The sequence below is a fragment of the Zonotrichia albicollis genome, chromosome 10 (genome assembly GCF_047830755.1).
Source record: "Zonotrichia albicollis isolate bZonAlb1 chromosome 10, bZonAlb1.hap1, whole genome shotgun sequence".
In the NCBI taxonomy this organism is placed as follows: Eukaryota; Metazoa; Chordata; class Aves; order Passeriformes; family Passerellidae; genus Zonotrichia; species Zonotrichia albicollis.
The window spans coordinates 39,668,053-39,695,332 of NC_133828.1; the positions used below are offsets into that span (position 1 = coordinate 39,668,053).

Below are 27,280 nucleotides of genomic sequence, written 5' to 3' on the forward strand. Positions count from 1 at the left end.
AGTAGTTCGTCTGTTATATTTACAGAGGATTGGTTATTCTTTGAGTTAGTGTAGAGGTAGAATTTTGTTTATTTTTTTTTAGTAACCTTCAGGGTCAGTGGCACTGTTTGTAGTTTAGTAGGTTGGTTTGATTTCTTTTTTTAGTAGTTGTTGTAATTTGCTGTGCGTGTTTCTATAGGGTTTTCTTTTATCTTGGTTCCATTTTTCGGATATGATGAGAATTTGTTATTGAAAAGAGTGTTTTGTGGTTTTTTGGCTGGCAGATTTTTGGCTGTTGGAGGTATCTTGATGTTTTTCGAAGATATTGCTGGCAATTCAATGCTCTTTGTATTGTAATTTTATTTAGGAATTGGATTTCTAATGTAATATTATAACTACATTTAAACAAAACAGATGTGTGGAAATGGGAATAAACCTCTCTTGTTTTTATATATTTGATCTTTTTTTAAAATTTTACTTGTAACATAAGTTATTATATATTACAATAAGATATTATCTTTTTTAATTAGAGTATTGTGTATATTTATAGATATGTAGATAGAGAATATAAATATAGACACAACCCAACTCAAATATAAATATAGAAATGTGTTTCAAATATATGCAGGTATACATAAAATTTTTAAATAATTGTAAATATAAAATAACATCAATTGATACTACGCATAATACAAGTAATACTGTATATGTCTTATTTATTATATTATAGGAAATAGATATAAAATAGATATATCAATTGATGTACTATACTTATAAAACAAATTATAGATATGATAATTATAATTATTAAAGTATTTATCAAGTAGTTGAAAATAAAGGATGGTTTTGTTTTTCATTTGGCAAAAGCAGGGGTTTTAGTATAAAAATTATAAATACAAATAATATAAAGGTAGAAGTCTAAGTATATAAATATATCATAAATAGCTAAAGATTAATATAAAAATTAAAAATAAAGGAAAAAACAAGGTTTAGCAGTAGATATGATACGTAATTTAAAAAATAATTTATCTCTATTATTTGAACAGGATACATATTATATATATTCTAAATATAATGCATCAATATGAACTAGAAATATAAATGTGTATATAGTCATGCAAGCTATAAATATAACAATATTTCAGTATAGTTTAAAAGAAGGGTTTTCTGGTATTTATTTAGTTAGAATTGGATTTTTTTTTTAATAATAAAAGTGTTTTAGAAATGTAGTTTTAAGCTATAGAAGAACTATATAAGAACTATACAATTAATAGAGAAAGATATTTATAAAAACACAGAGAAATACATATAAACAATAGGAATAGACAGAATATATTGTATAAATTACATGCTACATCAATGTTCACTATAAATATGCGTGTGACTATAAATATGAAAAATAGAAATAAAACTTTTATTTAAACATGGCTTTAAATCAAGGGGGCTTGTTTGACTCTTGCTCGATAGGAGGCAGGTTTTTGGCATTTATTTCAGAGCAGTTTTTGTCTGGGGTCGCCCCTGTTCTTTTTTGCCGCCTTCGCTGCCCGCAGCCCCGAGGCGCGCTGCGCCCCCGTCTGGGGCGGGCGGCAGTGCTGCCTCCTTGTGGGCAGAGCGCGGTACTGCAGCCGTGAGCCGGCAGGCAGCCGAGAGGCCGCCGTGTTGGGAGTGGCGTGTCGCGGGTGTCTCGGACTGGCTTGACCTTCTCAAAATGGCGGCCAAAAAGGCGGAGAAAATAGCACACCCCGGTGAGTCTGCCCCCCTGTGTCCAAAGGGCGGTACTGCACCCCCCGAGCCAGCGCCTTGCCTCTCGCCGCTGGGTGCCGGGGGCGGCGGAAGGACGCGGCTGCCGAGCGAAGGAAGTGCGAGGGGCGGGAGCGAGCGGCATCGGAAGAGGGCTGCAGCCCCCGGGCCCGCGCCCGCCCCGCTCCAGGCGCTGGGAGCGACCGCGGGCCGGACAATCCCGGCGGGGCGGCCCCGGGCAGGCGGCGCAGGAGGCGGAGCGGGGCCGTGGCTCTCCCCGCCGTCGCTGCCGCCAGCTTTGGAAGGTCGGGCCGGGCGCCCGTCCCGTCCCGCCGGCTCCCGGTCTCTGTAAACTCCTCTGTGGCTTCGCAGGTCCGTGCTGGAGAGTGGGAGAAAGGGCCCTGCTGGTTGCCGTGTCCTCGGTGGGCAGCGAGCTCTGACCTTGGCCGGATGGGCTGCTGAGTAATGGAACAATGGGGATGCGCTTTTATGTATTTAGTGACCTTTACAGATTTCTCCCCCTGCTTCAGGTGAGCGTGCATCATTGCAGGCTTGGGATTGAGTGAAATGCGCTGAGGAAACCAGCTCTGGGGAGGGAAATGCTCTGTTAACATGTGCCTGTTCTTCTGTCAGACTCATCACAGCAGGACAGCATGAAGACTGAAAGTGTAAGAAGATGTGGAGGGAAAGAGAGAATCTGACAGGAGCATTGAACGCACAGGTGCACGAATTCTGCTTTTGGCTTGGATTTAAACTCAGAAGTTGTAAGGAATTTGGGAAGGAGAAGGGACATTTCAGAAGGAGAAGGAGTTGTTGTTACAGTCCTGGCAAAATGTTTTGTTCTAGCTGATAAAAGAAGTTAGTTTAAATTAAAAAAAATTTAAAATGTGGGGGTTTTTTTCCTTGACTATTATATTCATTGGTGGTATATGGTGTGTTATTTCTTGGTATTATTAACTCTGTGTAAATTGTTTTTTGAGTGAAGCTAACTTTCTGGATGGGTTTTCAGGTAGGAATAGATGGTATTTCAGGTAGGATTAATTTCAATAGGTTTCTTTCATAGACTTCTCATAGGTATTACTGGGATTTTGGTATTGTTTACTGTATGTATAAACATACAGATTTGGTAGGGCCAGCTGGGCTGCTGGAGTTTTGGGTGTGAATTTATTAGATGGCTTTGGTTAAATACAGAATAATTATGTAAGTTAACAGCAAATGACCCAATTTATCCAGCTATGCTACCTAAACACAAAGTTTTATGTCTTACCAGTTTTCTGTTCTTCTGCTCCAAGTAGCTGTTGCAAAAAAGAAAGCACTGTTATTTTTGTGAAGAGTTTTCTTCTATAACAAGCCCTTTACTCCCCTTGAATCTGAGTCTGAGAGGCCAAACAGCTGCAGCTGTTCTGAGGGCTTTTACACCTGGGAGGATTTGCCCCCTTCCTTTTCCTGGGTGCCATGGGAACGAGAGGCGGGCACCATCGGGGGTATATTAACCCCAGCCTTGGCTGAGGGGCTTCATTCCCTCTCTGGGATGTGCTGGGGTAGGAGTTCTCCTCTCATTTCAGTGAAAAGGCTCTTTCAGCTCATCTCAGCTTGTTTCCAGCAGGTGTTTCTGGGCATCTAAAGCAGCAGAGGCTTGGAAGAGACTGTGAAGAAAACAGCATGGAATACAGGGAGTATGTAGGTTCACAATTTTGGGTTTTGTGTTTAGGGGTGTTAAAGCACCTTTGTAATTTCTGGTTTTGTTCTTGGTTTGTTTTTTATGGTTTTTAGGAGGAGCACGCCTTTCAGAGATTCCAGGTTGTGTCAAGGACAACACTTTTTGCAGCAGATTCATCGTGTCTCAGGAGGGATCTGCCCAGTGTCAAGGATGATGTTTGAGATTGAGGCTTCAGGTGAGTTGAGGATTGTGAGTGGGAGAGGGAGGGTGAGCAGGTATCCAGTTAGGAGTTCTTGGGAGGGGGTTTGCAGGCAGCAGGGTGAGAAAGGGTGTTTATTTGTTTATTTGAGGGCCCCCCTCCCCACAAGGCTTCTAGCAGAGGCATTCCCATGTCTTAGAGCACACAGAGTCATCCAGTGCACTCACAGGAATGCCATTTAACTTTGCCTTTCTCTAACCCAGGTGCCAGCCCTAATAAAGGCCACAGCCTTGGAATCAGGATGAAGCTGGAGCCTGAGGGAGCCAGGCACACTCAGGAGAGGGCAAGTAGCTGACTGGCTGGGATTTGGCCCGCATAACTCTGGACTCATTCTTTGGTTTTGGTTTTCTTTATTGTAGCTGACCGAGAGGCTCACAGGCCATCACGAGGCTCTCTGAAGCAGACTCATTTCAGGTGCAACGTGGATTCCCATCACCGATCATCCAAAAGATAAGTTGGGAGCCACGGCCTGGAGATGGGGGTGTAGCAGGTTGGGAGTTCTTGGGACAGATTTAAAAATTAGCGGAGGGAAAAGCAAACTTGTCCAAGGGCCACTTAGGACAGCTAAAGGGAGAGGCTCTACTTTTGATGGCAGCTTTCAGGCGGGCAGTGCAGAACAGCTCTGGTTTGTGTCGTGGTTTCCGGTGTGCCGTGTTCCCTAGTGTGTCTTTGGGGTCCCTTTTGCCTTCTTCCCTCGAGGCCCTCACCACAAGCATGATGTGTGGTGTTTGATGTCCCCCTGTTTGTCACGTTCTGTGTCACGGGTGTCTGCACACATATGGGTGCCGGAGCTGTTCTGCCCTGCCGCATGGCCAGCTGCAATGGGACAAGCCCTGGGGAGTGTAAATTTGTAATGGGGGCTGTACTTGGGCTCTAGATGCTATTCCTAGATGGACCTAAGGTGTTTGCAGCTTGTGAGTTATCCTGGTGGTGTTTGACACATGTTCTGACTTTCTTTCAGGTGCAGATGCATTGCATCCATGGCAGAGGGTCAGAGTTAGCAGGTGCCGGGCCTTCCTAGGAGCAGGGTGAGTAGCAGACTGGTGGGGTTTTGGCCGATGGGGTGCCAAGATCAGGCACTGATGTTTGGTTCTCTTTACTCTAGCTGTCTGAGAGACACCAGCCCGGTGACAGCAGGACCTTCCCAGCTGACGAGGTGGCCTTTCTTTGCACGTGGCACGGACCGGCATCGCCAGATGTCTGAGAGATAAGTAGAGGGCTATGACCCACAGAGGGGATGAAGGCAGGGTGCTGGTTTGGGAATTACTGGGAAGGGTTTTTGAGTCCAATTTGGCGGTGGGGGGGTGTCCATGAAGTGGCCCCTTAGGCCCCATGAAAGCCAAGTCTCACCTTTGATCACAGTGCTGAGGTGTTCAGGGCAGAGCAGTCCCGGTGTGTCTGGTGTCACTTGTCTGCTGTGCATTATGTGTTGTTTGTGTATCTCCTGTCTTTTACCTTAGCACTTTGAGGGGCCTGTCAGAAACCTTGGCATCATTGTTAGCATCTGTGATCTCTGCATTCCTTGGCCTGGCACCCAGGCCATAGAACTTTTGACTCGGGAGCTCAGGCAGGCATCAGACTCTTCTCTCTTTGGAAGCATCCAGTCAGATGTCTTGTCAGGTCTTGTTCTGAGCTGTACGGACAGCTGTGCCCCACCTGGATCCATTATGGTGGATTAGGGCTTGAAAGAATGTGAGGGCAGGCAGAGGATTCTGACCATAGGATTCCTAGGCATCCATCTTTACTGTTCTTGGAATCAATCATTCAGTTAGCATCTTCTTCCTGCAGTGTTCTCTGAGCCTCATCAGCTCACCATCAGTTTGAACTCAGTCATCTCCTTTTGCATGCTCTCAGTCCTTGCAGCCATTTTCCTTGCCAAGAGATTTCTGTTCCTGTTGTGTCCCCGTTGTGTGTCCTGTCCTGTCTGTCCTGTGTCACGGGTGTCAGCACACATTTGTGCCGGGGCTGCTCTGCCCTGCCGCATAGCCTGGTGCGATAGGAGAGGGCCCGGGGACTTGGAATGTGTAATGTGGGGTGTAGTTGGACTCTAGATGGGATTTGTAGATGGACACAGGACATCTGGAGCTCTTAAGTTGTCCTGCAACAGTGTGACTCTTGTCCTAACGTTTTTTTCAGATTCAGATGAATTAAATCTGGGCCAGAGGGCCCCATCCCGTGTGAGGGGATTCCCCCGAGCAGGTGAGGCCCCATTTGTCTGTGGAGCAGAAGTGTACATGGTGACTCTGTTAGAGCTCACTTCTTTGTCTTTCTTTTTAGGAAGTGAATCTGGATAGCAGCAGTCAAGGTGAGCCGTGGAGAGAAGTGGTTGTTATTGCTCAGCTCTCAAGGAGAAGAATTTTTTCAGCAGCTTGATCATGTCACAAGAGGGATCTGCCCAGTGTCAAGGATGATGTTTGAGATTGAGGCTTCAGGTGAGTTGAGGATTGTGAGTGGGAGAGGGAGGGTGAGCAGGTATCCAGTTAGGAGTTCTTGGGAGGGAGTTTGCAGGCAGCAGGGTGAGAAAGGGTGTTTATTTGTTTATTTGAGGGCCCCACCCACAAGGCTTCTAGCAGAGGCATTCCCATGTCTTAGAGCACACAGAGTCATCCACTGCACTCACAGGAATGCCATTTAACTTTGCCTTTCTCTAACCCAGGTGCCAGCCCTAATAAAGGCCACAGCCTTGGAATCAGGATGAAGCTGGAGCCTGAGGGAGCCAGGCACACTCAGGAGAGGGCAAGTAGCTGACTGGCTGGGATTTGGCCCGCATAACTCTGGACTCATTCTTTGGTTTTGGTTTTCTTTATTGTAGCTGACCGAGAGGCTCACAGGCCATCACGAGGCTCTCTGAAGCAGACTCATTTCAGGTGCAACGTGGATTCCCATCACTGATCATCCAAAAGATAAGTTGGGAGCCACGGCCTGGAGATGGGGGTGTAGCAGGTTGGGAGTTCTTGGGACAGATTTAAAAATTAGCGGAGGGAAAAGCAAACTTCTCCAAGGGCCTCTTAGGACAGCTAAAGGGAGAGGCTCTACTTTTGATGGCAGCTTTCAGGCGGGCAGTGCAGAACAGCTCTGGTTTGTGTCGTGGTTTCCGGTGTGCCGTGTTCCCTAGTGTGTCTTTGGGATCCCTTTTGCCTTCTTCCCTCGAGGCCCTCACCACAAGCATGATGTGTGGTGTTTGATGCCCCCCTGTTTGTCACGTTCTGTGTCACGGGTGTCTGCACACATATGGGTGCCGGAGCTGTTCTGCCCTGCCGCACGGCCAGCTGCAATGGGACAAGCCCTGGGGAGTGTAAATTTGTAATGGGGGCTGTACTTGGGCTCTAGATGCTATTCCTAGATGGACCTAAGGTGTTTGCAGCTTGTGAGTTATCCTGGTGGTGTTTGACACATGTTCTAACTTTCTTTCAGGTGCAGATGCATTGCATCCATGGCAGAGGGTCAGAGTTAGCAGGTGCCGGGCCTTCCTAGGAGCACGGTGAGTAGCAGACTGGTGGGGTTTTGGCCGATGGGGTGCCAAGATCAGGCACTGATGTTTGGTTCTCTTTAATCTAGCTGTCTGAGAGACACCAGCCCGGTGACAGCAGGACCTTCCCAGCTGACGAGGTGGCCTTTCTTTGCACGTGGCACGGACTGGCATCGCCAGATGTCTGAGAGATAAGTAGAGGGCTATGACCCACAGAGGGGATGAAGGCAGGGTGCTGGTTTGGGAATTACTGGGAAGGGTTTTTGAGTCCAATTTGGCGGTGGGGGGGTGTCCATGAAGTGGCCCCTTAGGCCCCATGAAAGCCAAGTCTCACCTTTGATCACAGTGCTGAGGTGTTCAGGGCAGAGCAGTCCCGGTGTGTCTGGTGTCACTTGTCTGCTGTGCATTATGTGTTGTTTGTGTATCTCCTGTCTTTTACCTTAGCACTTTGAGGGGCCTGTCAGAAACCTTGGCATCATTGTTAGCATCTGTGATCTCTGCATTCCTTGGCCTGGCACCCAGGCCAGAGATGCAATTCTGATACCTGTCTGAGCTCCCCAGTCAAAAGTTCTCTCTTTGGAAGCATCCAGTCAGATGTCTTGTCAGGTCTTGTTCTGAGCTGTACGGACAGCTGTGCCCCACCTGGATCCATTATGGTGGATTAGGGCTTGAAAGAATGTGAGGGCAGGCAGAGGATTCTGACCATAGGATTCCTAGGCATCCATCTTTGAATGATTGATTCCAAGAACAGTAGTTAGCATCTTCTTCCTGCAGTGTTCTCTGAGCCTCATCAGCTCACCGTCAGTTTGAACTCAGTCATCTCCTTTTGCATGCTCTCAGTCCTTGCAGCCATTTTCCTTGCCAAGAGATTTCTGTTCCTGTTGTGTCCCCGTTGTGTGTCCTGTCCTGTCTGTCCTGTGTCACGGGTGTCAGCACACATTTGTGCCGGGGCTGCTCTGCCCTGCCGCATAGCCTGGTGCGATAGGAGAGGGCCCGGGGACTTGGAATGTGTAATGTGGGGTGTAGTTGGACTCTAGATGGGATTTGTAGATGGACACAGGACATCTGGAGCTCTTAAGTTGTCCTGCAACAGTGTGACTCTTGTCCTAACGTTTTTTTCAGATTCAGATGAATTAAATCTGGGCCAGAGGGCCCCATCCCGGGTGAGGGGATTCCCCCGAGCAGGTGAGGCCCCATTTGTCTGTGGAGCAGAAGTGTACATGGTGACTCTGTTAGAGCTCACTTCTTTGTCTTTCTTTTTAGGAAGTGAATCTGGATAGCAGCAGTCAAGGTGAGCCATGGAGAGAAGTGGTTGTTATTGCTCAGCTCTCAAGGAGAAGAATTTTTTCAGCAGCTTGATCATGTCACAAGAGGGATCTGCCCAGTGTCAAGGATGATGTTTGAGATTGAGGCTTCAGGTGAGTTGAGGATTGTGAGTGGGAGAGGGAGGGTGAGCAGGTATCCAGTTAGGAGTTCTTGGGAGGGAGTTTGCAGGCAGCAGGGTGAGAAAGGGTGTTTATTTGTTTATTTGAGGGCCCCACCCACAAGGCTTCTAGCAGAGGCATTCCCATGTCTTAGAGCACACAGAGTCATCCACTGCACTCACAGGAATGCCATTTAACTTTGCCTTTCTCTAACCCAGGTGCCAGCCCTAATAAAGGCCGCAGCCTTGGAATCAGGATGAAGCTGGAGCCTGAGGGAGCCAGGCACACTCAGGAGAGGGCAAGTAGCTGACTGGCTGGGATTTGGCCCGCATAACTCTGGACTCATTCTTTGGTTTTGGTTTTCTTTATTGTAGCTGACCGAGAGGCTCACAGGCCATCACGAGGCTCTCTGAAGCAGACTCATTTCAGGTGCAACGTGGATTCCCATCACTGATCATCCAAAAGATAAGTTGGGAGCCACGGCCTGGAGATGGGGGTGTAGCAGGTTGGGAGTTCTTGGGACAGATTTAAAAATTAGCGGAGGGAAAAGCAAACTTCTCCAAGGGCCTCTTAGGACAGCTAAAGGGAGAGGCTCTACTTTTGATGGCAGCTTTCAGGCGGGCAGTGCAGAACAGCTCTGGTTTGTGTCGTGGTTTCCGGTGTGCCGTGTTCCCTAGTGTGTCTTTGGGATCCCTTTTGCCTTCTTCCCTCGAGGCCCTCACCACAAGCATGATGTGTGGTGTTTGATGCCCCCCTGTTTGTCACGTTCTGTGTCACGGGTGTCTGCACACATATGGGTGCCGGAGCTGTTCTGCCCTGCCGCACGGCCAGCTGCAATGGGACAAGCCCTGGGGAGTGTAAATTTGTAATGGGGGCTGTACTTGGGCTCTAGATGCTATTCCTAGATGGACCTAAGGTGTTTGCAGCTTGTGAGTTATCCTGGTGGTGTTTGACACATGTTCTAACTTTCTTTCAGGTGCAGATGCATTGCATCCATGGCAGAGGGTCAGAGTTAGCAGGTGCCGGGCCTTCCTAGGAGCACGGTGAGTAGCAGACTGGTGGGGTTTTGGCCGATGGGGTGCCAAGATCAGGCACTGATGTTTGGTTCTCTTTAATCTAGCTGTCTGAGAGACACCAGCCCGGTGACAGCAGGACCTTCCCAGCTGACGAGGTGGCCTTTCTTTGCACGTGGCACGGACTGGCATCGCCAGATGTCTGAGAGATAAGTAGAGGGCTATGACCCACAGAGGGGATGAAGGCAGGGTGCTGGTTTGGGAATTACTGGGAAGGGTTTTTGAGTCCAATTTGGCGGTGGGGGGGTGTCCATGAAGTGGCCCCTTAGGCCCCATGAAAGCCAAGTCTCACCTTTGATCACAGTGCTGAGGTGTTCAGGGCAGAGCAGTCCCGGTGTGTCTGGTGTCACTTGTCTGCTGTGCATTATGTGTTGTTTGTGTATCTCCTGTCTTTTACCTTAGCACTTTGAGGGGCCTGTCAGAAACCTTGGCATCATTGTTAGTATCTGTGATCTCTGCATTCCTTGGCCTGGCACCCAGGCCAGAGATGCAATTCTGATACCTGTCTGAGCTCCCCAGTCAAAAGTTCTCTCTTTGGAAGCATCCAGTCAGATGTCTTGTCAGGTCTTGTTCTGAGCTGTACGGACAGCTGTGCCCCACCTGGATCCATTATGGTGGATTAGGGCTTGAAAGAATGTGAGGGCAGGCAGAGGATTCTGACCATAGGATTCCTAGGCATCCATCTTTGAATGATTGATTCCAAGAACAGTAGTTAGCATCTTCTTCCTGCAGTGTTCTCTGAGCCTCATCAGCTCACCGTCAGTTTGAACTCAGTCATCTCCTTTTGCATGCTCTCAGTCCTTGCAGCCATTTTCCTTGCCAAGAGATTTCTGTTCCTGTTGTGTCCCCGTTGTGTGTCCTGTCCTGTCTGTCCTGTGTCACGGGTGTCAGCACACATTTGTGCCGGGGCTGCTCTGCCCTGCCGCATAGCCTGGTGCGATAGGAGAGGGCCCGGGGACTTGGAATGTGTAATGTGGGGTGTAGTTGGACTCCAGATGGGATTTGTCGATGGACACAGGACATCTGGAGCTCTTAAGTTGTCCTGCAACAGTGTGACTCTTGTCCTAACGTTTTTTTCAGATTCAGATGAATTAAATCTGGGCCAGAGGGCCCCATCCCGTGTGAGGGGATTCCCCCGAGCAGGTGAGGCCCCATTTGTCTGTGGAGCAGAAGTGTACATGGTGACTCTGTTAGAGCTCACTTCTTTGTCTTTCTTTTTAGGAAGTGAATCTGGATAGCAGCAGTCAGGGTGGGCCGTGGAGAGAAGTGGTTGTTATTGCTCAGCTCTCAAGGAGAAGAATTTTTTCAGCAGCTTGATCATGTCACAAGAGGGATCTGCCCAGTGTCAAGGATGATGTTTGAGATTGAGGCTTCAGGTGAGTTGAGGATTGTGAGTGGGAGAGGGAGGGTGAGCAGGTATCCAGTTAGGAGTTCTTGGGAGGGAGTTTGCAGGCAGCAGGGTGAGAAAGGGTGTTTATTTGTTTATTTGAGGGCCCCCCCCACAAGGCTTCTAGCAGAGGCATTCCCATGTCTTAGAGCACACAGAGTCATCCAGTGCACTCACAGGAATGCCATTTAACTTTGCCTTTCTCTAACCCAGGTGCCAGCCCTAATAAAGGCCACAGCCTTGGAATCAGGATGAAGCTGGAGCCTGAGGGAGCCAGGCACACTCAGGAGAGGGCAAGTAGCTGACTGGCTGGGATTTGGCCCGCATAACTCTGGACTCATTCTTTGGTTTTGGTTTTCTTTATTGTAGCTGACCGAGAGGCTCACAGGCCATCACGAGGCTCTCTGAAGCAGACTCATTTCAGGTGCAACGTGGATTCCCGTCGCCGATCATCCAAAAGATAAGTTGGGAGCCACGGCCTGGAGATGGGGGTGTAGCAGGTTGGGAGTTCTTGGGACAGATTTAAAAATTAGCGGAGGGAAAAGCAAACTTGTCCAAGGGCCTCTTAGGACAGCTAAAGGGAGAGGCTCTACTTTTGATGGCAGCTTTCAGGCGGGCAGTGCAGAACAGCTCTGGTTTGTGTCGTGGTTTCCGGTGTGCCGTGTTCCCTAGTGTGTCTTTGGGATCCCTTTTGCCTTCTTCCCTCGAGGCCCTCACCACAAGCATGATGTGTGGTGTTTGATGTCCCCCTGTTTGTCACGTTCTGTGTCACGGGTGTCTGCACACATATGGGTGCCGGAGCTGTTCTGCCCTGCCACATGGCCAGCTGCAATGGGACAAGCCCTGGGGAGTGTAAATTTGTAATGGGGGCTGTACTTGGGCTCTAGATGCTATTCCTAGATGGACCTAAGGTGTTTGCAGCTTGTGAGTTATCCTGGTGGTGTTTGACACATGTTCTAACTTTCTTTCAGGTGCAGATGCATTGCATCCATGGCAGAGGGTCAGAGTTAGCAGGTGCCGGGCCTTCCTAGGAGCAGGGTGAGTAGCAGACTGGTGGGGTTTTGGCCGATGGGGTGCCAAGATCAGGCACTGATGTTTGGTTCTCTTTACTCTAGCTGTCTGAGAGACACCAGCCCGGTGACAGCAGGACCTTCCCAGCTGACGAGATGGCCTTTCTTTGCACGTGGCACGGACTGGCATCGCCAGATGTCTGAGAGATAAGTAGAGGGCTATGACCCACAGAGGGGATGAAGGCAGGGTGCTGGTTTGGGAATTACTGGGAGGGGTTTTTGAGTCCAATTTGGCGGTGGGGGGGTGTCCATGAAGTGGCCCCTTAGGCCCCATGAAAGCCAAGTCTCACCTTTGATCACAGTGCTGAGGTGTTCAGGGCAGAGCAGTCCCGGTGTGTCTGGTGTCACTTGTCTGCTGTGCATTATGTGTTGTTTGTGTATCTCCTGTCTTTTACCTTAGCACTTTGAGGGGCCTGTCAGAAACCTTGGCATCATTGTTAGCATCTGTGATCTCTGCATTCCTTGGCCTGGCACCCAGGCCAGAGATGCAATTCTGATACCTGTCTGAGCTCCCCAGTCAAAAGTTCTCTCTTTGGAAGCATCCAGTCAGATGTCTTGTCAGGTCTTGTTCTGAGCTGTACGGACAGCTGTGCCCCACCTGGATCCATTATGGTGGATTAGGGCTTGAAAGAATGTGAGGGCAGGCAGAGGATTCTGACCATAGGATTCCTAGGCATCCATCTTTGAATGATTGATTCCAAGAACAGTAGTTAGCATCTTCTTCCTGCAGTGTTCTCTGAGCCTCATCAGCTCACCGTCAGTTTGAACTCAGTCATCTCCTTTTGCATGCTCTCAGTCCTTGCAGCCATTTTCCTTGCCAAGAGATTTCTGTTCCTGTTGTGTCCCCGTTGTGTGTCCTGTCCTGTCTGTCCTGTGTCACGGGTGTCAGCACACATTTGTGCCGGGGCTGCTCTGCCCTGCCGCATAGCCTGGTGCGATAGGAGAGGGCCCGGGGACTTGGAATGTGTAATGTGGGGTGTAGTTGGACTCCAGATGGGATTTGTCGATGGACACAGGACATCTGGAGCTCTTAAGTTGTCCTGCAACAGTGTGACTCTTGTCCTAACGTTTTTTTCAGATTCAGATGAATTAAATCTGGGCCAGAGGGCCCCATCCCGTGTGAGGGGATTCCCCCGAGCAGGTGAGGCCCCATTTGTCTGTGGAGCAGAAGTGTACATGGTGACTCTGTTAGAGCTCACTTCTTTGTCTTTCTTTTTAGGAAGTGAATCTGGATAGCAGCAGTCAAGGTGAGCCGTGGAGAGAAGTGGTTGTTATTGCTCAGCTCTCAAGGAGAAGAATTTTTTCAGCAGCTTGATCATGTCACAAGAGGGATCTGCCCAGTGTCAAGGATGATGTTTGAGATTGAGGCTTCAGGTGAGTTGAGGATTGTGAGTGGGAGAGGGAGGGTGAGCAGGTATCCAGTTAGGAGTTCTTGGGAGGGAGTTTGCAGGCAGCAGGGTGAGAAAGGGTGTTTATTTGTTTATTTGAGGGCCCCCCCCACAAGGCTTCTAGCAGAGGCATTCCCATGTCTTAGAGCACACAGAGTCATCCAGTGCACTCACAGGAATGCCATTTAACTTTGCCTTTCTCTAACCCAGGTGCCAGCCCTAATAAAGGCCACAGCCTTGGAATCAGGATGAAGCTGGAGCCTGAGGGAGCCAGGCACACTCAGGAGAGGGCAAGTAGCTGACTGGCTGGGATTTGGCCCGCATAACTCTGGACTCATTCTTTGGTTTTGGTTTTCTTTATTGTAGCTGACCGAGAGGCTCACAGGCCATCACGAGGCTCTCTGAAGCAGACTCATTTCAGGTGCAACGTGGATTCCCGTCGCCGATCATCCAAAAGATAAGTTGGGAGCCACGGCCTGGAGATGGGGGTGTAGCAGGTTGGGAGTTCTTGGGACAGATTTAAAAATTAGCGGAGGGAAAAGCAAACTTGTCCAAGGGCCTCTTAGGACAGCTAAAGGGAGAGGCTCTACTTTTGATGGCAGCTTTCAGGCGGGCAGTGCAGAACAGCTCTGGTTTGTGTCGTGGTTTCCGGTGTGCCGTGTTCCCTAGTGTGTCTTTGGGGTCCCTTTTGCCTTCTTCCCTCGAGGCCCTCACCACAAGCATGATGTGTGGTGTTTGATGTCCCCCTGTTTGTCACGTTCTGTGTCACGGGTGTCTGCACACATATGGGTGCCGGAGCTGTTCTGCCCTGCCGCACGGCCAGCTGCAATGGGACAAGCCCTGGGGAGTGTAAATTTGTAATGGGGGCTGTACTTGGGCTCTAGATGCTATTCCTAGATGGACCTAAGGTGTTTGCAGCTTGTGAGTTATCCTGGTGGTGTTTGACACATGTTCTAACTTTCTTTCAGGTGCAGATGCATTGCATCCATGGCAGAGGGTCAGAGTTAGCAGGTGCCGGGCCTTCCTAGGAGCAGGGTGAGTAGCAGACTGGTGGGGTTTTGGCCGATGGGGTGCCAAGATCAGGCACTGATGTTTGGTTCTCTTTACTCTAGCTGTCTGAGAGACACCAGCCCGGTGACAGCAGGACCTTCCCAGCTGACGAGGTGGCCTTTCTTTGCACGTGGCACGGACTGGCATCGCCAGATGTCTGAGAGATAAGTAGAGGGCTATGACCCACAGAGGGGATGAAGGCAGGGTGCTGGTTTGGGAATTACTGGGAGGGGTTTTTGAGTCCAATTTGGCGGTGGGGGGGTGTCCATGAAGTGGCCCCTTAGGCCCCATGAAAGCCAAGTCTCACCTTTGATCACAGTGCTGAGGTGTTCAGGGCAGAGCAGTCCCGGTGTGTCTGGTGTCACTTGTCTGCTGTGCATTATGTGTTGTTTGTGTATCTCCTGTCTTTTACCTTAGCACATTGAGGGGCCTGTCAGAAACCTTGGCATCATTGTTAGCATCTGTGATCTCTGCATTCCTTGGCCTGGCACCCAGGCCATAGAACTTTTGACTCGGGAGCTCAGACAGGCATCAGACTCTCTTCTGTCTTTGGAAGCATCCAGTCAGATGTCTTGTCAGGTCTTGTTCTGAGCTGTACGGACAGCTGTGCCCCACCTGGATCCATTATGGTGGATTAGGGCTTGAAGGAATGTGAGGGCAGGCAGAGGATTCTGACCATAGGATTCCTAGGCATCCATCTTTACTGTTCTTGGAATCAATCATTCAGTTAGCATCTTCTTCCTGCAGTGTTCTCTGAGCCTCATCAGCTCACCGTCAGTTTGAACTCAGTCATCTCCTTTTGCATGCTCTCAGTCCTTGCAGCCATTTTCCTTGCCAAGAGATTTCTGTTCCTGTTGTGTCCCCGTTGTGTGTCCTGTCCTGTCTGTCCTGTGTCACGGGTGTCAGCACACATTTGTGCCGGGGCTGCTCTGCCCTGCCGCATAGCCTGGTGCGATAGGAGAGGGCCCGGGGACTTGGAATGTGTAATGTGGGGTGTAGTTGGACTCCAGATGGGATTTGTCGATGGACACAGGACATCTGGAGCTCTTAAGTTGTCCTGCAACAGTGTGACTCTTGTCCTAACGTTTTTTTCAGATTCAGATGAATTAAGTCTGAGCCAGAGGGCCCCATCCCGGGTGAGGGGATTCCCCCGAGCAGGTGAGGCCCCATTTGTCTGTGGAGCAGAAGTGTACATGGTGACTCTGTTAGAGCTCACTTCTTTGTCTTTCTTTTTAGGAAGTGAATCTGGATAGCAGCAGTCAAGGTGGGCCGTGGAGAGAAGTGGTTGTTATTGCTCAGCTCTCAAGGAGAAGAATTTTTTCAGCAGCTTGATCATGTCACAAGAGGGATCTGCCCAGTGTCAAGGATGATGTTTGAGATTGAGGCTTCAGGTGAGTTGAGGATTGTGAGTGGGAGAGGGAGGGTGAGCAGGTATCCAGTTAGGAGTTCTTGGGAGGGGGTTTGCAGGCAGCAGGGTGAGAAAGGGTGTTTATTTGTTTATTTGAGGGCCCCCCTCCCCACAAGGCTTCTAGCAGAGGCATTCCCATGTCTTAGAGCACACAGAGTCATCCAGTGCACTCACAGGAATGCCATTTAACTTTGCCTTTCTCTAAGCCAGGTGCCAGCCCTAATAAAGGCCACAGCCTTGGAATCAGGATGAAGCTGGAGCCTGAGGGAGCCAGGCACACTCAGGAGAGGGCAAGTAGCTGACTGGCTGGGATTTGGCCCGCATAACTCTGGACTCATTCTTTGGTTTTGGTTTTCTTTATTGTAGCTGACCGAGAGGCTCACAGGCCATCACGAGGCTCTCTGAAGCAGACTCATTTCAGGTGCAACGTGGATTCCCATCACCGGTCATCCAGAAGATAAGTTGGGAGCCACGGCCTGGAGATGGGGGCGTAGCAGGTTGGGAGTTCTTGGGACAGATTTAAAAATTAGCGGAGGGAAAAGCAAACTTCTCCAAGGGCCTCTTAGGACAGCTAAAGGGAGAGGCTCTACTTTTGATGGCAGCTTTCAGGCGGGCAGTGCAGAACAGCTCTGGTTTGTGTCGTGGTTTCCGGTGTGCCGTGTTCCCTAGTGTGTCTTTGGGATCCCTTTTGCCTTCTTCCCTCGAGGCCCTCACCACAAGCATGATGTGTGGTGTTTGATGTCCCCCTGTTTGTCACGTTCTGTGTCACGGGTGTCTGCACACATATGGGTGCCGGAGCTGTTCTGCCCTGCCGCATGGCCAGCTGCAATGGGACAAGCCCTGGGGAGTGTAAATTTGTAATGGGGGCTGTACTTGGGCTCTAGATGCTATTCCTAGATGGACCTAAGGTGTTTGCAGCTTGTGAGTTATCCTGGTGGTGTTTGACACATGTTCTAACTTTCTTTCAGGTGCAGATGCATTGCATCCATGGCAGAGGGTCAGAGTTAGCAGGTGCCGGGCCTTCCTAGGAGCAGGGTGAGTAGCAGACTGGTGGGGTTTTGGCCGATGGGGTGCCAAGATCAGGCACTGATGTTTGGTTCTCTTTAATCTAGCTGTCTGAGAGACACCAGCCCGGTGACAGCAGGACCTTCCCAGCTGACGAGGTGGCCTTTCTTTGCACGTGGCACGGACTGGCATCGCCAGATGTCTGAGAGATAAGTAGAGGGCTATGACCCACAGAGGGGATGAAGGCAGGGTGCTGGTTTGGGAATTACTGGGAAGGGTTTTTGAGTCCAATTTGGCGGTGGGGGGGTGTCCATGAAGTGGCCCCTTAGGCCCCATGAAAGCCAAGTCTCACCTTTGATCACAGTGCTGAGGTGTTCAGGGCAGAGCAGTCCCAGTGTGTCTGGTGTCACTTGTCTGCTGTGCATTATGTGTTGTTTGTGTATCTCCTGTCTTTTACCTTAGCACTTTGAGGGGCCTGTCAGAAACCTTGGCATCATTGTTAGCATCTGTGATCTCTGCATTCCTTGGCCTGGCACCCAGGCCAGAGATGCAATTCTGATACCTGTCTGAGCTCCCCAGTCAAAAGTTCTCTCTTTGGAAGCATCCAGTCAGATGTCTTGTCAGGTCTTGTTCTGAGCTGTACGGACAGCTGTGCCCCACCTGGATCCATTATGGTGGATTAGGGCTTGAAAGAATGTGAGGGCAGGCAGAGGATTCTGACCATAGGATTCCTAGGCATCCATCTTTGAATGATTGATTCCAAGAACAGTAGTTAGCATCTTCTTCCTGCAGTGTTCTCTGAGCCTCATCAGCTCACCGTCAGTTTGAACTCAGTCATCTCCTTTTGCATGCTCTCAGTCCTTGCAGCCATTTTCCTTGCCAAGAGATTTCTGTTCCTGTTGTGTCCCCGTTGTGTGTCCTGTCCTGTCTGTCCTGTGTCACGGGTGTCAGCACACATTTGTGCCGGGGCTGCTCTGCCCTGCCGCATAGCCTGGTGCGATAGGAGAGGGCCCGGGGACTTGGAATGTGTAATGTGGGGTGTAGTTGGACTCCAGATGGGATTTGTCGATGGACACAGGACATCTGGAGCTCTTAAGTTGTCCTGCAACAGTGTGACTCTTGTCCTAACGTTTTTTTCAGATTCAGATGAATTAAATCTGGGCCAGAGGGCCCCATCCCGTGTGAGGGGATTCCCCCGAGCAGGTGAGGCCCCATTTGTCTGTGGAGCAGAAGTGTACATGGTGACTCTGTTAGAGCTCACTTCTTTGTCTTTCTTTTTAGGAAGTGAATCTGGATAGCAGCAGTCAAGGTGAGCCGTGGAGAGAAGTGGTTGTTATTGCTCAGCTCTCAAGGAGAAGAATTTTTTCAGCAGCTTGATCATGTCACAAGAGGGATCTGCCCAGTGTCAAGGATGATGTTTGAGATTGAGGCTTCAGGTGAGTTGAGGATTGTGAGTGGGAGAGGGAGGGTGAGCAGGTATCCAGTTAGGAGTTCTTGGGAGGGAGTTTGCAGGCAGCAGGGTGAGAAAGGGTGTTTATTTGTTTATTTGAGGGCCCCCCCCACAAGGCTTCTAGCAGAGGCATTCCCATGTCTTAGAGCACACAGAGTCATCCAGTGCACTCACAGGAATGCCATTTAACTTTGCCTTTCTCTAACCCAGGTGCCAGCCCTAATAAAGGCCACAGCCTTGGAATCAGGATGAAGCTGGAGCCTGAGGGAGCCAGGCACACTCAGGAGAGGGCAAGTAGCTGACTGGCTGGGATTTGGCCCGCATAACTCTGGACTCATTCTTTGGTTTTGGTTTTCTTTATTGTAGCTGACCGAGAGGCTCACAGGCCATCACGAGGCTCTCTGAAGCAGACTCATTTCAGGTGCAACGTGGATTCCCGTCGCCGATCATCCAAAAGATAAGTTGGGAGCCACGGCCTGGAGATGGGGGTGTAGCAGGTTGGGAGTTCTTGGGACAGATTTAAAAATTAGCGGAGGGAAAAGCAAACTTCTCCAAGGGCCTCTTAGGACAGCTAAAGGGAGAGGCTCTACTTTTGATGGCAGCTTTCAGGCGGGCAGTGCAGAACAGCTCTGGTTTGTGTCGTGGTTTCCGGTGTGCCGTGTTCCCTAGTGTGTCTTTGGGGTCCCTTTTGCCTTCTTCCCTCGAGGCCCTCACCACAAGCATGATGTGTGGTGTTTGATGTCCCCCTGTTTGTCACGTTCTGTGTCACGGGTGTCTGCACACATATGGGTGCCGGAGCTGTTCTGCCCTGCCGCACGGCCAGCTGCAATGGGACAAGCCCTGGGGAGTGTAAATTTGTAATGGGGGCTGTACTTGGGCTCTAGATGCTATTCCTAGATGGACCTAAGGTGTTTGCAGCTTGTGAGTTATCCTGGTGGTGTTTGACACATGTTCTAACTTTCTTTCAGGTGCAGATGCATTGCATCCATGGCAGAGGGTCAGAGTTAGCAGGTGCCGGGCCTTCCTAGGAGCAGGGTGAGTAGCAGACTGGTGGGGTTTTGGCCGATGGGGTGCCAAGATCAGGCACTGATGTTTGGTTCTCTTTACTCTAGCTGTCTGAGAGACACCAGCCCGGTGACAGCAGGACCTTCCCAGCTGACGAGGTGGCCTTTCTTTGCACCTGGCACGGACCGGCATCGCCAGATGTCTGAGATAAGTAGAGGGCTATGACCCACAGAGGGGATGAAGGCAGGGTGCTGGTTTGGGAATTACTGGGAGGGGTTTTTGAGTCCAATTTGGCGGTGGGGGGGTGTCCATGAAGTGGCCCCTTAGGCCCCATGAAAGCCAAGTCTCACCTTTGATCACAGTGCTGAGGTGTTCAGGGCAGAGCAGTCCCGGTGTGTCTGGTGTCACTTGTCTGCTGTGCATTATGTGTTGTTTGTGTATCTCCTGTCTTTTACCTTAGCACTTTGAGGGGCCTGTCAGAAACCTTGGCATCATTGTTAGCATCTGTGATCTCTGCATTCCTTGGCCTGGCACCCAGGCCAGAGATGCAATTCTGATACCTGTCTGAGCTCCCCAGTCAAAAGTTCTCTCTTTGGAAGCATCCAGTCAGATGTCTTGTCAGGTCTTGTTCTGAGCTGTACGGACAGCTGTGCCCCACCTGGATCCATTATGGTGGATTAGGGCTTGAAAGAATGTGAGGGCAGGCAGAGGATTCTGACCATAGGATTCCTAGGCATCCATCTTTGAATGATTGATTCCAAGAACAGTAGTTAGCATCTTCTTCCTGCAGTGTTCTCTGAGCCTCATCAGCTCACCGTCAGTTTGAACTCAGTCATCTCCTTTTGCATGCTCTCAGTCCTTGCAGCCATTTTCCTTGCCAAGAGATTTCTGTTCCTGTTGTGTCCCCGTTGTGTGTCCTGTCCTGTCTGTCCTGTGTCACGGGTGTCAGCACACATTTGTGCCGGGGCTGCTCTGCCCTGCCGCATAGCCTGGTGCGATAGGAGAGGGCCCGGGGACTTGGAATGTGTAATGTGGGGTGTAGTTGGACTCCAGATGGGATTTGTCGATGGACACAGGACATCTGGAGCTCTTAAGTTGTCCTGCAACAGTGTGACTCTTGTCCTAACGTTTTTTTCAGATTCAGATGAATTAAATCTGGGCCAGAGGGCCCCATCCCGTGTGAGGGGATTCCCCCGAGCAGGTGAGGCCCCATTTGTCTGTGGAGCAGAAGTGTACATGGTGACTCTGTTAGAGCTCACTTCTTTGTCTTTCTTTTTAGGAAGTGAATCTGGATAGCAGCAGTCAAGGTGAGCCGTGGAGAGAAGTGGTTGTTATTGCTCAGCTCTCAAGGAGAAGAATTTTTTCAGCAGCTTGATCATGTCACAAGAGGGATCTGCCCAGTGTCAAGGATGATGTTTGAGATTGAGGCTTCAGGTGAGTTGAGGATTGTGAGTGGGAGAGGGAGGGTGAGCAGGTATCCAGTTAGGAGTTCTTGGGAGGGAGTTTGCAGGCAGCAGGGTGAGAAAGGGTGTTTATTTGTTTATTTGAGGGCCCCCCCCACAAGGCTTCTAGCAGAGGCATTCCCATGTCTTAGAGCACACAGAGTCATCCAGTGCACTCACAGGAATGCCATTTAACTTTGCCTTTCTCTAACCCAGGTGCCAGCCCTAATAAAGGCCACAGCCTTGGAATCAGGATGAAGCTGGAGCCTGAGGGAGCCAGGCACACTCAGGAGAGGGCAAGTAGCTGACTGGCTGGGATTTGGCCCGCATAACTCTGGACTCATTCTTTGGTTTTGGTTTTCTTTATTGTAGCTGACCGAGAGGCTCACAGGCCATCACGAGGCTCTCTGAAGCAGACTCATTTCAGGTGCAACGTGGATTCCCGTCGCCGATCATCCAAAAGATAAGTTGGGAGCCACGGCCTGGAGATGGGGGTGTAGCAGGTTGGGAGTTCTTGGGACAGATTTAAAAATTAGCGGAGGGAAAAGCAAACTTCTCCAAGGGCCTCTTAGGACAGCTAAAGGGAGAGGCTCTACTTTTGATGGCAGCTTTCAGGCGGGCAGTGCAGAACAGCTCTGGTTTGTGTCGTGGTTTCCGGTGTGCCGTGTTCCCTAGTGTGTCTTTGGGGTCCCTTTTGCCTTCTTCCCTCGAGGCCCTCACCACAAGCATGATGTGTGGTGTTTGATGTCCCCCTGTTTGTCACGTTCTGTGTCATGGGTGTCTGCACACATATGGGTGCCGGAGCTGTTCTGCCCTGCCACATGGCCAGCTGCAATGGGACAAGCCCTGGGGAGTGTAAATTTGTAATGGGGGCTGTACTTGGGCTCTAGATGCTATTCCTAGATGGACCTAAGGTGTTTGCAGCTTGTGAGTTATCCTGGTGGTGTTTGACACATGTTCTAACTTTCTTTCAGGTGCAGATGCATTGCATCCATGGCAGAGGGTCAGAGTTAGCAGGTGCCGGGCCTTCCTAGGAGCAGGGTGAGTAGCAGACTGGTGGGGTTTTGGCCGATGGGGTGCCAAGATCAGGCACTGATGTTTGGTTCTCTTTACTCTAGCTGTCTGAGAGACACCAGCCCGGTGACAGCAGGACCTTCCCAGCTGACGAGGTGGCCTTTCTTTGCACCTGGCACGGACCGGCATCGCCAGATGTCTGAGAGATAAGTAGAGGGCTATGACCCACAGAGGGGATGAAGGCAGGGTGCTGGTTTGGGAATTACTGGGAGGGGTTTTTGAGTCCAATTTGGCGGTGGGGGGGTGTCCATGAAGTGGCCCCTTAGGCCCCGTGAAAGCCAAGTCTCACCTTTGATCACAGTGCTGAGGTGTTCAGGGCAGAGCAGTCCCGGTGTGTCTGGTGTCACTTGTCTGCTGTGCATTATGTGTTGTTTGTGTATCTCCTGTCTTTTACCTTAGCACTTTGAGGGGCCTGTCAGAAACCTTGGCATCATTGTTAGCATCTGTGATCTCTGCATTCCTTGGCCTGGCACCCAGGCCATAGAACTTTTGACTCGGGAGCTCAGACAGGCATCAGACTCTCTTCTGTCTTTGGAAGCATCCAGTCAGATGTCTTGTCAGGTCTTGTTCTGAGCTGTACGGACAGCTGTGCCCCACCTGGATCCATTATGGTGGATTAGGGCTTGAAAGAATGTGAGGGCAGGCAGAGGATTCTGACCATAGGATTCCTAGGCATCCATCTTTGAATGATTGATTCCAAGAACAGTAGTTAGCATCTTCTTCCTGCAGTGTTCTCTGAGCCTCATCAGCTCACCGTCAGTTTGAACTCAGTCATCTCCTTTTGCATGCTCTCAGTCCTTGCAGCCATTTTCCTTGCCAAGAGATTTCTGTTCCTGTTGTGTCCCCGTTGTGTGTCCTGTCCTGTCTGTCCTGTGTCACGGGTGTCAGCACACATTTGTGCCGGGGCTGCTCTGCCCTGCCGCATAGCCTGGTGCGATAGGAGAGGGCCCGGGGACTTGGAATGTGTAATGTGGGGTGTAGTTGGACTCTAGATGGGATTTGTAGATGGACACAGGACATCTGGAGCTCTTTAGCTGTCCTGCCGCCCTGTGACTTTTGTCCTGACTTTGTTTCAGATTCACCTCCCTAGGTGACTGCAGTGGTTCTATCTAACCCCAACCCTTCTCAAAGCGTGTGAAGGTCAATAATTCATCTTCCAGAAGTTATCTCCAGTCCTGGCTTGTATTTTATGTACCTGTGTTGGTTTATGTTTGTATGTACCTATACCATGTGTAGCTCTGTTGGATTATACTCTGTGTACTCACATTCTGTGTACCTATGTTGGCTTGTACTGTGTGTACTTACACAGCATGTAAGTGTGCTACCCTATATTGTGTATACTTACACCCTGTGTACACTTGCACTGTTTGCCTCAGCTGATATTGTCTGTAATTACATTGTGCCACTTACGAACGCAGCTGCCCTGACCTGGCACGTAGTCACAGTTAGGTAGCACAGTTATAAAAACTTTACTGTTGATCTGTCTTTTGTGGGATTTTGGGTAGATAATTTATTGGTCCAGAGTGGGGAGAAGTCCTAGCTGTCAGATAACCACTCTTTAGCCACTTCCTGTCGTCTCGCAGGTCCCTGAAGCTGCCAACTTCCCCCGAATCTACCATTTAACATCAAGGAGCGGCAGCCAGAAGATGTGATAGAAGATGTGTCACAGCACGTTCCTCAGTGTCTGGAGTCAGGGCCGCAGCGAGCGTCTAAGCGGAAAGAGTGTGTGAGAGCACGTGGCTGTGTCTGTGTCTGCTCGTCTCTGCATGGGTGGGCACATGCTGACTGGAGTTAACCTTGTGTGTGACTTTTTTTATTCTAAATTTAACAATGAGTTGCAAAACCTGACAGCAAATCTCCAGCCAGGTTATATTGTATGTACTGACATGGAATGTACCCATGTTGGCTTAAAACCCAGAAAAACAGACGAAGATGGGCAAGAAAAAACCCAGAAAAAAACCCCAAGATGGGCAAGAAAAAACCCTGAAAAAACCCCGAAGACGGGCAAGAAAAAAAACAGAAGAAAATGAGAAAATACCCCCCAAGATGGGCAAGAAAAACCCAGGAAAAACCCCCAAGATGGGCAAGAAAAAACCCAAAGAAAACCCAGAAAAAAATTCCAAGAAGGGCAAGAAAAGACCCAGGAAACACCCAGAAAAAATTGGAAAGAAATTATATATAGTATTACATGCATTATGGATGGTATTGATTTATGTTATATAAAGAATTGTTAAATTATTTTAAATATAAAATATCTGCATATATTTGAAACAAGTTTATATTTCCTAAAATACACTAGAAAAAGATATAAATATAGATTTATCATATCTATCATTTGTTATATATTACACCATATCCATAGATATAAATAAAGTAAGTGGGCTGTTGTTTTTTATTAATTTTTTATAAGTAGTTTAAAATATTAGTTTTTTTTTGGTAAAAGCAGGGGTTTTAGTATGAAAATTATAAGTACAGATAATATAAAGGTAGAATTCGAAGTATAGAAATAGATCAGAAATAGCTAAAGATTAGTATAAAAATTAAAAATATAAGAAAAAATAAGTTGTAGCAGTAGATATGGTTCATAATTTTAAAAATAATTCATCTCTATTATTTGAATAGGATACATATTATATAGAATGATTAATATAATGCTTAAATATAAACTATAAATATAAATGTGAATATAGTCATGCAAGTTATATATATAAAAATATTTCAATACAGTTTAAAAGAATAGAGCTTTTTTGTATTTATTAGGATGGGATTTTTATTTTAAATAATACATTTCTATCATGCTTTTAATTTTAAACATAGAGATATCCAATCAATATAGAAAGATATTTATAAAACCACAAAATATATTCTGTCTATTCCTATTATTTATATTTACTTATATTATATAAATTACATGCTACATCAATGTCCACTATAAATATGCATGTGAGTATAAATACGGGAAATAGAAATACCAAATTTATGGTTTTAAAGCAAGGGGGCTTGTTTGCTTCTGATCGGGTAAGATTTTTGGCATTTATTTCAGAGGAGTTTTATTTCAGCGTGGGGTCGCCCTGTTTTTTGCCGCCTTCGCTGCCCGCAGCCCCGAGGCGCGCTGCGCCCCCGGCTGGGGCGGGCGGCAGTGCTGCCGCCTTGTGGGCAGAGCGCGGTACTGCAGGCGTGTGCCGGCAGGCAGCCGAGAGGCCGCCATGTTGGGAGTGGCGTGTCGCGGGTGTCTCGGACTGTTCCTTGACCTTCTCCAGATGGCGGCGAAAAGGGCGGGGAAGTGGAGGACCCGGCTCGGTCTAATCGGCTGCCTTCATGAAATACCGGCCCCGGCGCGGCTCCGATGGGATTTTCTGTGGCCTTTCAAGTGTACCCGATGCAGTCTGTGGGGTCAGTGATGGCGCTAGCGGGTGCATTTTGGCGTGTTTCTGAAAGGCATCTGGGTTATCCCCTCTCTCTCCCTAGGGCCTCTTTCGGCCGGCTTCTTGGGAAGGGCGTGTCACGAATGTCGCGGACTTTCTTTGACCTTCTCAAGTTGGCGGCGAAATGGGTGGGAACATTGCACACCCCGGTAAATCTGCCGCCCTGTGGCCACAGAGCGGTACTGCACCCCCCCGAGCCAGCTGGGTGCCCGGGGCGGGGCAAGGACGCCGCTGCCGAGGGAGGGAAGGGTGAGGGGCGGGCCAGGGTCTGTAAATGCCGGGGACGGGGGAAGGACATTTCAGGAGTGCAAAGGGACACAATGACCGAGAGAAACGGCGGGGGCGGCCCGGCGGGGCCAGTTTCGGTGGGCGGCGGAGGCGCGGTCGCAGCGCTCCACGGGTCGGGGGCAGCGGGCGGGGGCGGGCGAGCGGCGTCGGAACAAGGCTGGAGCCCCCGGGCCCGCGCCCGCCCCGCTCCAGTCGCTGGGAGCGACCGCGGGCCGGACAATCCCGGCGGGGCGGCCCCGGGCAGGCGGCGGAGGAGGCGGAGCGGGGCCGTGGCTCTCGCCGCCGTCGCTGCCGCCAGCTTTGGAAAGTCGGGCCGGGCGCCCGTCCCGTCCCGCCGGCTCCCGGTCTCTGTAAACTCCTCTGTGGCTTCGCAGGTCCGTGCTGGAGAGTGGGAGAAAGGGCCCTGCTGGTTGCCGTGTCCTCGGTGGGCAGCGAGCTCTGACCTTGGCCGGATGGGCTGCTGAGTAATGGAACAATAGGGATGCGCTTTTATGTATTTAGTGACCTTTACAGATTTCTCCCCCTGCTTCAGGTGAGCGTGCATCATTGCAGGCTTGGGATTGAGTGAAATGCGCTGAGGAAACCAGCTATGGGGAGGGAAATGCTCTGTTAACATGTGCCTGTTCTTCTGTCAGACTCATCACAGCAGGACAGCATGAAGACTGAAAGTGTAAGAAGATGTGGAGGGAAAGAGAGAATCTGACAGGAGCACCGAACGCGCGAGCGCATGAATTTTGCTTTTTGCTTGGATGTAAACTCAGGAGTTGAAAGGAATTTGGGAGTGAGAAGGGACATTTCAGAAGGTGAAGAAGAAAAAGAAGTTATTGTTGTTGTTACAGGCCTGGCAAAATCTTTTGTTCTAGCTAATAAAAGAAGTTAGTTTAAATAAAAAAAAAGAAAAAAAAAAGTAGTTTTTCTTTACCTGACTATTATATTCATTGGTGGTATATGGTGTGTTGTTTAATTTCTTGGTATGATTAACTCAGTGTAAGTTGTTTTTTGAGTGAACTAACTTTCTGGATGGGTTGGTTTGAATTTGAGACAGGATTGACTTCAATAGGTTTCTTTCATAGACTTGTGATAGTTATTACTGGGGTTTTGGCTTTGTTTACTGTATGCATAAACATCCAGCTTTGGTTGGGCCAGCTGGGCTGCCGGAGTTTGTGGGTGTGAATTTATTCGATGGCTTTTGTTAAATGCAGTGTTTAATTTTTGACAGGTTTTTCAATGTAGTGGTTTTAAGGTGGTTTTTAGAATTGATTGTATGGTTTGATGTTGTTTATAGTTGCTGTCCGGTAAGGGATGTGGTGTGAGTACTTGAACGTTATGGTTTTGGTTTTCCTAAGTTCCATTTTCTTTCTGGTTCGATAGGTTTTTTTAGTTTTATTTTTGGTGCCAGGGGTATTCACGTGGTGGGTTTTTATAGGCAATATGTTTTTTAATTTGGGCAGTGAAAGCATAAAAATAAAAAATCTAAACTGTTAAAATACTAAAAAATATAAGTTAGTTTTCTTTTAATTTTAAATTAAGTTTTATAGATTATTGGTTTTTATTTGTGCATTAGCATAAAGGTAGAGCTTTGGGGGCTTCTTTTAGTACTGTTTAGTTTTGAGTCTAGTGAGTTGGTTTGATTTAATTTTTAGTGGGTGTTGGTTTTTCTTAGCAGTTGTGTCATTTTCAAGGT

At 49.1% G+C, this 27,280-nt stretch overlaps 2 long non-coding RNA genes across 2 annotated transcripts; both read left to right on the top strand.

Annotated features, from left to right (window-relative positions):
• Positions 1–1,204: 1,204 nt before the first annotated feature.
• Positions 1,205–26,122, top strand: LOC141730498 (uncharacterized). Its single transcript, XR_012582031.1, has 16 exons — positions 1,205–2,249; positions 2,353–3,395; positions 3,493–3,614; positions 16,114–16,404; positions 16,876–16,942; positions 17,020–18,115; positions 18,194–18,348; positions 18,573–19,397; positions 19,475–20,568; positions 20,647–20,801; positions 21,026–21,850; positions 21,928–23,023; positions 23,467–23,605; positions 25,144–25,276; positions 25,352–25,457; positions 25,971–26,122. It is a non-coding gene; the product is annotated as an uncharacterized LOC141730498 (long non-coding RNA).
• Positions 11,816–15,552, top strand: LOC141730499 (uncharacterized). Its single transcript, XR_012582032.1, has 5 exons — positions 11,816–12,029; positions 12,107–13,202; positions 13,281–13,435; positions 13,660–14,484; positions 14,562–15,552. It is a non-coding gene; the product is annotated as an uncharacterized LOC141730499 (long non-coding RNA).
• Positions 26,123–27,280: the final 1,158 nt, after the last annotated feature.